At 37.3% G+C, this 13,768-nt stretch overlaps 1 pseudogene; it reads left to right on the forward strand.

The window, feature by feature from the left end:
- Nucleotides 1-11,246: 11,246 nt before the first annotated feature.
- Nucleotides 11,247-12,702, forward strand: LOC109127950 (uncharacterized protein At4g17700-like; annotated as a pseudogene).
- Nucleotides 12,703-13,768: the final 1,066 nt, after the last annotated feature.

Raw genomic sequence — 13,768 nt, forward strand, 5'->3', positions numbered from 1 at the left:
TGCTTAGTGCTTCAATGCCTCTCTTCACCCTTATCAAGATCCCAAGGACGTCCAATGTGAAGGTTGATTGCTTAGCTCGTTCTTTTAGAGATTTAGTTTCTGAATCGTCTTTTGTAAACACTTTTCCTCCAGTTTGGGCAACCAATCGAGGAGTATTATTGACATTTAGGAAATTTGTTTATTATATATATATTTTTAAGGAAAATTTCAAAAATACATCCTTTTCAATACCATTTTCAGAAATATCATTTTAAAACTTTATTAAAATAAATCTTCTCAGAAAATTCTCATAGTTTGATTACATAAACTAAAATCTATATATACATTTTCCAAGTACAACTATGAAATAAATCCTCAACTTGCCACTTATTTACAAGACTGCCATTGAGTTAATTTTTAAAAATAAAAAACGGATTGGGCTCGAAATTAAACATTACTAACAGATCAAAGTCCAAGCCCATTTTATTTATACATCTTGCTGACCCAAACTTTTTCAAGACCTCAACAAAAAACAATGATCAAGGTAAGAATTATGTAGTGTATAATTTCTATTTGTTAAAAAAATAGTTTAATTGTTGACTAAATAAAATTTAATGAACATTAAGGATATATATAATAAACCACACCATATAGTATATGGAAAATATACACTACATAATTATAGTTAATTCAACAAATACATAACATATTATAATAAAAATATATAATACATAACAATATATAATACATAACATATTATAATACATAACATATAATAGTATTAAAAATATATTTCAACTACATTGTAAATAAAAATACAAAAAAACAAAAAAAGATGAGTGCAGTTTACTAAAATAATTATTATGAAAAATAATGTTATTTTTAAATTATTAACCCGCGGTCAAACAATAGATATACACAATAGGAATTATACAATATATTATATTTTTAACTTATAAAATCTACAAAATATAAAACAAATTAGTTACATATATATATATATAGAAAATTAAATAATTAAATTAATTTATGTATCCCTTAACAAACTATAATTCTGTGGTGTACCGCGGGTGTATATCTAGTAAATTAACATAACTAATACAACTATACGCGCATATGCGCGGGATATTATCTAGTTATGAAAAAGAATGAAGTTCTAGATGAGGATGTTATTTTTTTTAATCAGTTTTTAAATTTATTTTTTAGTTTTTAGATTTTAAAAGTTTTAAATTTTGCTATTAGTTTTTTTTATAAAAAATCTCAAAAATGGTTTTTGGTTTTTAAGAAAAATTAACCTAAAGAATCAAAAACTAGATTTTCCTAAATTATAGGACAACTAAAAATCTATAATCGTTAATGGGAGACTACAACGATATAGTTTCACTAAATTTTAGAAAAACCAAAAATTATAAAATCTTGATTGGTATAAAAACGAGTTTTTGAAAAACAAAAACCAAAAGCTCTTTCAAAATCTATAAAACATTCAGGCCTAAGTGAGCATATCTAGTACAATTTTTAAGTCGTATAAAACGCTAGGGTCCACTAATTGTAAAAATTCTACATGTTCTTTTGCATAATCCACTTGGTCATTCCAAAATGCGTTTATGGAAATTAATAATAGTAACCAATTTCAAACTAAAATTATTATAAGATGATCAATTACAAAGCATGTTGTCAATACAAAAGAATTATGCTCATGTTTGACCACTAGTTTGACACATCAACATCAAATGATTCAAATCCATTGCACCAAAGTCAACATGTTAGAGATATATGCAACGCATTTGATCACTAAAAATACTTATTATTGGACTTGAAATATATATCAACATCAAAATTTTACTACATTTGTCAATAAAAATTAATTTGTAAATGAAAATGTTAAGGTCATGTGAGAATTTTACTTTGGTGATCAAATACTTATCATGTGAGAATTTACTTGTTAAGATATTTAAGAAAACTACATCAATGGAGACGCTGGTACATGCAATCACACTTTTCCATGCGAGAATTTTACTTTGGTGATTAATTTGTAAATGAAAATGTTAAGGTCAGATACATTGCAAGGCATTTGATCACCAAAGTTAAGGTCAAATTCTAACGTATATGTTATCCAACGATGTGTGCATGTTAATTTTATATATATTTGTAAATGAAAATTAATTTTCTTAAGTATATTAACAAGTAAATTATTATTATTGGACTTGAAATATAGTTTTCGACCAGAATGTTTATGAAAATGATAATTTATAGAGGATTTTTGAAAAATTCCCCTTAATTGTGATCCTTTTCAAAAATCTATCTTTTCATTTTCTAAATATCTTCCATTAAATCTGAAAAGTTTATAAAAGTATTGTAAAATTTAGAAGGTATTTCGTAATTATAACTGCTACTTGGAGACTAGATCCAAGTGTTTGTAAGCTTTCCGTTGCATCATAGATGCTCCTGAAGAAAACCCTTCAAATATGTACAAGATACCAGAAGATGTGGAAATTCGTCAATCGAACAAATTAGAAGATTTATATGAGATGCTACTGCATCAATCAGTCGCGGCATATTTGCACTATTTTCATCCTGAATTCACTGATATTGGCTCAGTAAGTTGTTTCATCCATTTCTCTTATTTTGTTTTTATAAAAGCCAGTTAGTCACTTTCTATTTGACTGACGTACATGACGATTATGAAGGGCCTACAAGTGAGAAATCTACATATGAAGGACTACATTGTGTGCTCATCACCGCAATTAAATGAATTAAAGGTAAACTGGTGGCTATTGTTAAGTCAAGCCATGGTAAAAAAAAAGGGAAGAAGGGGTACATGAAAGTATCACTCACAAAGATGATTTTAGCTATAGGACGAGGCAACGATATAACATCTCCTTCTTTCCTACTTACTAACTTCCATGTCTACTAACACCAAGAGCTCTCCACAAACCAAAATCAGAGAAAGTGACAAAGAAAAGGAGATTGGGTTCTTGTCCTCTTCCTTCCCTTCCTGAGATTGATACGGAGACATTAGTTCAGGTCAGTTCGCTTGATTCTACATATATTATGTAATGTGTTTTGATGATTTGATCAAAGGTCAATTAAAACCTAATGTGTACTTCACCACGATCTAGTGGTATCGTTGTAACACTTCAGGATCGAATCCACAGAGACCAAGCGATTGCACTATGAAATTGTTTAGATCAAATATAGCTAAGGCAATGAGAAAGATTGTGTTTCAAAATCGATTAAAAATAAAAAATAAATAAGAGTTTTGAATTCAAGGAAATATATTGGGCGTAGGGAATCAGTTAGGGGATACAACTGCGAAATTAGATGATAGATTAGGAAAGCATTAGATACCGTTCTTGAACTCAAATCTCGAATGTAAAACTAACCTACTGTCGCAGCATTAGTTATCTATGCAAGGAATTGATTAAACTCTAAACCGTCGTTTGAATCTACCAATCCTAGCAAGCAATAAGTTCAAGTTTGATTTTGTTCACAAGGTGCCTTAACTTCAACTTTCGTTGGCTAAAAATCACCTTTCTCACCTATGTTCCTTTCAAGCAATTCAACAACACTTTTGATGCCTAGATGATCAATTAGACCTATAATCATAAACTAGGTAGCTAATCTAGTTAAGCATTAAGAACAAAAATAGATGAAGAACACAATAGATCAATCTCAAATCTAACGACCTAAGTTTAGAGAATCATAAAACCCCTTTTTGAAACCCGAAACACAACAGAGAGACTACTCAGACATCGAACAACAGCAACCACAAATCAGAATTCTTCTCCAAAGTGTTAGAAAGGATAAGAGATCTTCTTCCAAAGCTTACAAGTACTCAAAAGCTGCGTAGAACAAAACTTGTCTTTTTAGAGGTCGAGCCTCGTGCTTAAATAGTAAAAGTAAAACCCTAAAAGTCGGTTTAAAACATAAAAGAAAAAGTTGCTTCGGAGACGGGACTGGTCGATCTCGAGCGAGGATCAGTCAATCTGGAACGTTTTTCTGCTCTCACTCCATCTGCTTGCTAGCCCGATCAGTCTTTAACCAATTTAACTCCAGATGCATATTTTCATCCCCAAAGCGCTCAAATTCCTTCCAAAGTCACCTAGAACCTGTAAAGACTCACACAAGACTAAAAAGACTCTGAAAGCACACTTGAACTTAACAAAAGACTCAAAACAAGTACAAAAACTATTGTTAAAACTCTATAAAATGCAGACACATCAATTCCCCCGGACTTAAATCTTTGCTTGTCCTCAAGCAAGAACAGAAAAAAACTCTGGAACAGAAAAAAGGTTTGAAAGTGGAAACTCACATATTCTTGGGAACCTCTTCTTTACACTCTTCATCACATCAAATTAAGAACTACTTTTTGTACTCTGCCCATGATTAGGATCAACACTCCCTACTCTGAACTCCACAGCCTTAGAGAACCTTCAGTCTTCCCATCGTTGTCTCTCTACATCAGATTAGTAAAAAGGTGCGGTCTTACCATGGGAGTATCGATCATTGAACTTATTGACTCCTTCAACCTCTTATCGCCCAAGACCTCCTTCATATGCTCCCTTTCCTCTCTTTTTTCTCACTTCCAAAGGATTGATTTCTGCCTAATTTTCTAGGGTATCTTTTTTTTTATCAATCCTTTGCTCTTTTCTTGCGGACAGGTTTCCATGAGTTCCAAAGGATGCACAGGTTTACGCACAACCCTCGGTTCACTTCTTTATTACCTATATCCTCTTCTCTTTTTTTCCTTTCTTCTTTACTTTTTTTTTATTGAGTAATGAAGGCAAGAGAGAGGGGAAGCATACTTTGCGAGGAGATGTATGTCTTGTAAGGCTTGAAGGGAGGAGTCTTGTCCGATGTATACCAAGCCCCAAGGTAAGAAGTTAAATCCGGTTAAGTCTTGTCAAAGCTAGAGAAAACTTCTGGTTCAACTTATTGATCTCCTTGGCGAGTGTCTTTTGGGACGTGTTGAGCCTGCTCATGTTTATTCCAAGCTTCATTACAAATCAGAGGTACAAAAGTCATCATAAGAGTGTTAGATTAAAGCAGAAATTCCGAGAAAAGCTCAAAATTTCCAAGTTTTTTTTTTATTATGAAGACTCGATAAAACGACTCAAGTAACTTGGGAACATCCCTCCCCTGACTTACTTCACACCGTCCCGGTGTGAAAGCAAAACAAGAGAAAGGCGTCCCGAACAAGCAAATAAAACAAAGCACAAGAAAAAGTTCAAAAAGAAACCAGAAACAACCCGAGAAAAAGTTCAAAGGTGGCCATCATGTCGAGGCATCCGAATGGCTAGAAGGAGAGGCCGTCGTGGAATGAGTAGCGTGGATGTTCTCAGTAGCTGCGTCATCCTCACTGCCTGCGGGAGCTGGATCTGTCTGTGGTGGAGCAAAAAAAGAAGGTGTGAGGGTCTGAAACCAAGAAGCCAGTCGCGTAAGGAGCAGGTTGTTCTTCCTCTGGGTGTCGTAAACCCATCTCTCAAACTCAGAGTGAGGCGCCTCCTTAGGTGCGTCAGCAACAAACTGGGTTACATCGAAAGGAGGGAAAGATGGAAGGGAATGAGAGGGTTGTGAAGACATAGAAGCAACTGCAGAAGAGTGCTGCTCCGGGATCTGGTGGAAACATGTTCGCGTTCCCCTGCCCAAAGGACTTCGTCGATGTTGATAAGAGCGTCAGCAGAAGGCTCAAAATCGATGTTCTGTGTTTTGCGAAGTGAGGTGCAGAAAGGCCTAGGGATCAGCATGTAGCGAAGGTGACCATCCTTGTCCTGAAAGCGGTAGACGAAGTTGTGACGCACTAGAATCTCACTGGTGAACATATATTTGAGGTCAAGCAACTTTCTCTTTGTAACCAAAGTGTGTTGTGGCAAAACGATGCCACAATACTCGATGATAGGAGTCACCAAGCTGCCGATCAGGATCCTCTTGTTCTTAGCATGAGTCATGTTCCTCCGCACCTGCGCAAACTCCTTAGAAAGTAGGAATCCAAAGTTAACATCATGAGTTTGTTGGTAAATCGGGAAACTCGGAGCATGGAGGAACCGGCGAAGACTATGGAAGAACATCCACAACTCAGGTAGCTGCAATGTGCTAGTCTCAGCTCTAGCATAGATGATGTTGCTCAAGAACTTAGTAGTGATTCGAAGGACTGGGTTGCGGATGCGAGAGTGCCTTGCTCCACGAGAAACATAATTCCTAGCTCCAATCAGTTTCCAAATGTCGGTCCTGCTGTCGAGCTTCTCCATCTTGCATAACTTGTTTTGAGGGAAACCAAAGATGTCACAGAGGTCGAACATGGATTTGACGTAGTGCTTCTTCAGCAAGAATAAACTGATCGAACAATGCTCAGCCACCGCGTCAGAACCGCCTATAGTGGCGAGAAACTCTCGTCCGAGCTGCTCATGCAAGTCCCATGCTTTCTCAGCAAAAGTACCGAACCCCATGTTCCGTACCAACTCATTAAAGTCTGCTAGCATGGCCATCTTCTCAAAAAGCTCTCGATCAACAAAAAAAGTTGGCTCCATCTTATAATGAGCGAGTAGCTTCAACCACTTAGCATCCTCATCACTCCAAGCCCTTGTTGGTGGCTCGTCAGAAGGAGTGGCAGACTCCTTACCACCGCGGCGTCGTTTAGGCATTCTCTACAAGTGAGGAAAAATTCAATATGTAAGAAAAGGAATGTAATTGAAAATTCCCTAACTAATCAACATATGGTAAAAGCCTATGCTAAATTCAAGCCAGAGCAGCCTAAATCTAGTTCCAAAATTTCTTTCGGACAGTTAATCCCACTAATTCGCTCATCAATTGGAAAGAAGAAGAGAGAATTGCAAGGAATTCAAGTTTGAACCTGGAAACCACCGAAAATCGAACAAAAATCGAGAGAGGAAAGATTTACCTTGTTCGAATGATCGATACAACAAATGGGTTGGATAAACGATGAAAATCCGAGTGGTAGAAACCCAAAATTCAATCAAAACAAATGAGAAATCAAGAGGGGGAGCAAATCGGAGTCGGGGCAGCGAGAGAGAAGGAAGGAAGAAGGAAAAAGAAATTAGGTTTAGTATTGGGAAATTGGACACGAAACCAGGTTTTACCTGGTTCAATTTAAGTCCAAAAACCGGGATACCAATTTCTTTTCTTCCTTCCTCTTTTTCTCTCGATTTACTTACCTGGAACGGAGATCGGCCGATCCAAAATTGGACTGGCTGATCCTGGCGACTGCGGAACATTCCTTTGAAAGGGATTCACATCTTCTGCGTTTCGAACCTGTTCCTAAAAATAGAGCTCACTACCAAACGTGATTCTCGAGTGTTTCTATAAAGTAAGCAAAAATAACAAATTTCCTAAAGAAAAACCCAACCAAAGAGAAGGGTAAGCATCCGAGTGGTAGAAACCCAAAATTCAATCAAAACAAATGAGAAATCAAGAGGGGGAGCAAATCGGAGTCGGGGGCGGCGAGAGAGAAGGAAGGAAGAAGGAAAAAGAAATTAGGTTTAGTATTGGGAAATTGGACATGAAACCGGATTTTACCCGGTTCAATTTAGTTCCAAAAACCGGGATACCAATTTATTTTCTTCCTTCCTCTTTTTCTCTCGATTTACTTACCTGGAACGGAGATCGGCTGATCCAAAATTGGACTGGCTGATCCTGGCGACTGCGGAACATTCCTTTGAAAGGGATTCGCATCTTTTGCGTTTCGAACCTGTTCCTGAAAATAGAGCTCACTACCAAACATGATTCTCGAGTATTTCTGTAAAGTAAGCAAAAATAACAAATTTCCTAAAGAAAAACCATACCAAAGAGAAGGGTAAGCAAATGCAAACTCTGTGGGTTGCCCCCCATTAGCGCTGTTTAGAGTCGCGAGCCTGACTGTTCTTGCTGCCTAAGCAGCTTGGGGCTCCTCCAGGGGAGGGAGGCTTCTATCGGATCATGATCCGCAAGGTACGGCTTTAGGCATTGACCATTAACAGTAAAGTCTTTTCCTTCTTGGTCCCAAAGCACAACGGCACCATAAGGCATAATCTCCTTGATTCGAAAAGGGCCGGACCAACGAGAACGCAATTTCCCAGGAAACTTTTTTAGCCTTGAGTTGAATAGTAGAATCAAATCATTAGGAGCAAAGTTCCTGGGAATAATCTTTTTGTCGTGTAAGGCTTTGGTCCGCTCCTTGTATATTTTAGCATTCTCATAAGCATCCATGCGAATTTCATCAAGCTCATTCAGCTGAATAAGGCGTCCCTCTGATGCCGTCTTGACGTTGAAGTTCATTTGCTTAGTAGCCCATAGGGAATTGTATTCGAACTCAACAGGTAAGTGACATGACTTCCCATAAACCAGCTTGAAAGGGATGGTTCCAATGGGCGTTTTATAAGCGGTACGATACGACCATAATGCATCATCGAGCTTCAAAGACCAGTCCTTCCTGGTTGAGTTGACCATCTTTTCCAGAATGCTTTTGATCTCCCGATTTGAAATCTCGACCCGCCTGCTAGTTTGTGGATGATAAGGGGTAGCAACCTTGTGTGTGATGCCATGCTTTCTCAAAAGGTTCTCAAAGAGTTTGTTGATAAAATGAGTTCCCCCATCGCTTATAACTACTCTAGGAACACCAAACCGTGGGAAAATTATGTGCTTGAACATCTTGAGGACCACTTTTGAATCATTGGTAGGACTTGCTAAAGCCTCAACCCATTTAGAAACGTAATCCACTACCACAAGTATGTAGAGATTGCCACAAGAGGGTGGAAAAGGCCCCATGAAGTCGATTCCCTAACAGTCAAACACCTCGATTTCCAAGTTAAAGTTTTGTGGCATCTCGTTTCGCTTACTTATGTTCCCTCGTCGCTGGCAAGAGTCGCATCGGGAGACAAAATCATGTGCATCTCGGAATAGAGTGGGCCACCAGAGGCCGGCTTGGAGCACTTTTGTCGCGGTTTTGAATGTAGCGAAATGTCCTGCATAATTGGAACCGTGACAGTGAAAAAGGATGCCTTGAACTTCTGATTCTAGAACACATCTTCTGTAGAGACCGTCAGCACAATGCTTGTAAAGATAAGGTTCATCCCAGAAGTAGCGTCGCACATCTCGTAAGAACTTCTTCTTAGCATATCAGTGAAATTCGGAGGTTCTTCTGTAGCACAAAAGTAGTTTGCAATATCAGCATACCATGGGGAATCATTACTTATTTGTTGAAGAACCTTGGCATCGGCCTTCTCCTTATAGCAGTCCATGAAAGCTGAGATCACATACACATTCTCCTCAAGTAATCGGTCATCTATGGGGATCTCTTCATCGATTCTCAGCCTAGAAAGGTGGTCTGCCACACCGTTCTCTACCCCTTTCTTGTCCCTTATCTCAAGATCGAACTCTTGCAAAAGCAGGATCCACCGTAACAGTCTCAGTTTAACATCCTTTTTTGTTAGCAAGTAACGTAGTGCAGCGTGATCGATGTGTACAATGACTTTGGAGCCTACCAGATAGGACCTGAATTTTTCAAACGCAAAAACGATGGCAAGAAGTTCTTTTTCTGTCGTGGCATACTTGGTCTGTGCCCCATCGAGTGTCCTGCTAGTGTTGTAAACGACATGTTATTTACCATCCTTGCGTTGTCCCAAAACTGCTCCAATAGCAAAATCGCTTTCATCGCACATAACTTCGAATGGAAGGTTCCAATCGGGTGGCTGAACTATTAGAGCTGTTATCAGAGCCTGCTTGATTGTGAGGAAAGCCTCCAATCAGTCTGCAGTAAACTCAAAGGAGATGTCCTTGCATAACTGCTGGATGAGTGGTCTAGCAATTTTAGAGAAATCCCTTATGAACCGTCGATAAATTCCAGCATGACCAAGGAAACTGCGTATATCTTTCACTGTTTTAGGCGGTTGTAGACTGGACATCACCTTAATCTTGGCCTTGTCAACTTCTATCCCCTTCTCAGAAATTCGATGACCCAAGACAATCCCATCGGTGACCATGAAATGGTATTTCTCCCAATTCAGAACAAGGTGTTTGTGCACACAACATTGAAGAACCTTGCATAAGTTAGACAAACACGAAGAGAAAGATGAGCCATAAACCGAAAAATCATCCATAAAAACCTCCATGATATCCTCGATTAAGTCTGAAAAGATGGACATCATGCAACGCTGGAAGGTGGCAGGAACATTGCATAGTCCAAAGGGCATTTACAATAAATCATTAATTAAATATTGTAATCAAATAAAAATGTTAACAAAAAAGTTCAATTATATTTGTTTAAGGGTTTTTGGGACGACACAATTCCGGTCGGGCTAAGTCCTAAAAATCTTATAGCTAGATCGGACTGAGCCCAAAAAGTTCTGTACATAATATATTAAGCCCAAACTCGCCTATTTTCGAGATTCTTTTTTTTTGTCAACCATTGGGCCACAACTGGCCGGCCCATTAGCCAAATTCCTACATTTGTAGGAGCCGGGACTCGATCCCGGGTGTGATGGTGCTTTCTACAAATGGACTTACCTCCTGCCACTTCACTAAGGTCACTTTCGAGATTCTTTTATCTAACAATATTTTCTTTTATGTTATTTTAGACAAAACCAACTTATTAGTAGCTACATTACCTGGATATATGGGTGCAAATGGTTGCAAGGTTGAAGAGATTGAACAGGTTAAAAAAAATTATTCAACCAATTTTCACCATTTGCATTGTAAAGGTTGAAGAGGTTGGAAAAAACTATTCAGCCCGTTCATCTCCAAAATAGTGGTTGAACAAAATTGGGTTGCACAAATTTGAAAAAATAGGTTGAACAAAATTGGGTTGAATAATATTCAACTCATTCATCTCCAAAATAGTGGTTGAACAAGTTGAAGATTTTTGTTGTAGGATTAGTTTATTTTTTCAACTTTTTGAGTTGAACGGGCTGAATAGGTTTTTCCAACCTCTTCAACCTTTATAATGCAAATGGTGAAAATTGGTTGAATAGCTTTTTTCAACCTTGCAACCATTTGCACTCTAATACTACAGCAAAAATCTTCAACTTGTTCAACCACTATTTTGGAGATAAATAAGTTGATAAATATTATTCAACCCAATTTTGTTCAACCCATTTTTTCAATTTTATGCATCCATTTGCAGCCATAATTTATAAATAAAAATATGAGCTGTGGAGGCCCAAAAATGCATTTAATGGCGGGTGGAAAACCTAATCGACTAAACTAAAACCGAAAGCATCAGCGGCTTGTATCAGAATTCATAAGTGCAAAGTTGACAACTTTCGTGGCATTGCTAAATGGATGATTACATCAAGGAGCGCCTGATGTTTTGGACTCGCTTCCGTCAATCTGATGTAATTCTTCATCTTCATCTTCATCTTTTCAATCATAACCCTTAATTACCCTAACCCTACTCTTGGTTATCTGTGTGTGTGTGTGTTTTTTGCGTGTGACAAAACTCTGTTCTTTGTTTTAATGTCAGGGGTTCGATGTCGAACATTTGATGGACACAAAACCTATCATCATGTTTGCTGGATTCGCGCAAGTTTGAAGATAATGATGATTACCCTACCAAAATCGTCCTTAATGCTAGGTTGGGTATCCATAAGTACAATATGCTACAGGTGGAAAAAACTAGTCTCCTCTTGTTTTTTTTGTTCTTCTTCTTGCATTCGAGTGATAATTCCCTTATCCAGTTCTTGTTGATGACTTACTGTCAGGGGACTAACTGCAACTAAGTTCCATAGAGAAGTTCAATAGACGATATAGCGTTGTATATTCCGGTTACTATATCACTCTGGTTGCTAAAGATCCAGCTTCAGGCGGTTCCCTTGTAACTTTTCAAACGAGGGTTCTTGAAGAAGGCTTTGACATCAAGCAACTGACTTGTCCTATTGCTCGACTTAAGTGCGGATCACGAGGTAAAAGTGTTGTCGTTGACAGATTATTACATCATAGGGCAGGTGGAATATCTTGCATTGTTTTGGGTGATACTATTACTAGCTAGCTCCTCCTATCATACGTACCAATTAGACCCCTTGTAATCCCGTAAGTTTTCATTATGCCTTCTCCCTGCTTATTGTAGAGTGTAACTTATTTGTGTAGATAACTCCAAGGAAAAGAGGTCCGTTGATGATTGCTACCAACTTAGATTGCCTGATGAGTGGCCGTCGGAGAATGTTTTCAATGATAAAAAACGATACTACGTGGTACGATTGGCAGTTTCACTTTTGCTTTTGCATTTTCCTTTGCCTATGACTGTCTAGTAGTAGTGATGTGTTTGCGTTTTTTACAGATGAAGAAATCAGAGGTACGAAAATATGATTGGGTTCGTCTATACATGGAACTTGCATTCTTCAACGCCAATATGAAACTTAAACATGTACGTACGATTTTTTTAAATTTCCATTCTTCCGTTTTCAATGACACTCCACCCAGTGGCACTCTCTCTCTGTTGGTAATGGTGTTTGTTTTGAACTCTTGTTGCAGCTTAATCTGTCGAAATTGGTGATTATGAAGGTAGCGGTAGAAACTGAGGAAAACGTGGAAACGCCAAGTGAGAGACTCAAGGCCAGAAATGCAGTTTTCTACATAAGGTACAGGTACCACCCAAATAAGGGTCTGGCTCATAAGGTTCACCATGGTCACAAGCCTCCCCGTGATCGCGTAGCTATAGTGAAAAGAACCATTGACAAGAATACCGGAGAGCTCACTCTCCAGTTCGATGGCAGGCTTTCAAAAACTCTTCTCTAATCCTTTGAAGCTCTCGAGTCCTACTCTAAAGTCTTAAATTCTAATTATGAAGCTTGTAGTAATTTATAACCGGATCCATTTGATAATGTGGATCACATAATAATAAGCTCTCAGCAAAACTTTGTAGTTCATATTTAGTCCCTTGTCTTCCAAATAGTATATTTAACTTGCATATATAACTATTCAACTTCCTAATGTGATCATCCCATGGTCTTCAAATTGCACGATCAATCTCAAACTAAAACAATGCAAAATAAACCTCTGATCATATACAACAACCTCGAGTTGCTACAAACTTTGTTCTGTGGCAAACCGTGACTATTAAACACAAGGAATTTTTTGGCATGTTTGTGGCTAAGAGCTTACTACTACCTACATGCGCAATGTTTTTCGCTATAGTATAATAGAGACGAATATGATTATGACACTTTCATAGCTAAAATCTATGTATTTTTGGTTTAGTTTTACATTGCAATCCGGTTTAGATCGGGATTTCGATGGAAAAAGTTACCAGGCCCCAAATGTTTAGGCTTTATCAAATATCAATAGTGAAATGAGTCCCCAAATTTTAATTATTCTTTTTTTTGAACAAAAAAAAAATAATTATTTAATCAAAATCCATATCTAAATTACTTGAATGTTCCAAAAATAAAACAACATTTACAAAATCTAGAAGAGCCGGAAACTTAATAATTGTTACCTCTGTTTTGTTACCAACTAGCGAAAAAGGTTACGTGAAGGTATCACTAACAAAATTTACATCGATACAAACTGATGTTAAAATATATTATAATAGCATTAATAAATTACATATTACTCCCTCCGTTCTAATTTAGTTGTCGTTCTAGGATTTAATTTTTGTTTCATATTAGTTGTCGTTTTAGATTTTCAATGCAGATGTTTGATGAATATTCCAATCTTATCCCTGCTGTTTTAAAGTTTCAACCAATGAAAAAATTATAAAATATATTAATGAAGGGCAAAACATAAAATTGAATAGTTTCCTTAATTTGTGTGCAAAAACCTTAAACGACAGCTAAATTAGAACGGAGGGAATAGATTTTAA

Source organism: Camelina sativa, chromosome 12 (genome assembly GCF_030686135.1).
Source record: "Camelina sativa cultivar CO46 ecotype springtype chromosome 12, ASM3068613v1".
NCBI lineage: Eukaryota > Viridiplantae > Streptophyta > Magnoliopsida > Brassicales > Brassicaceae > Camelina > Camelina sativa.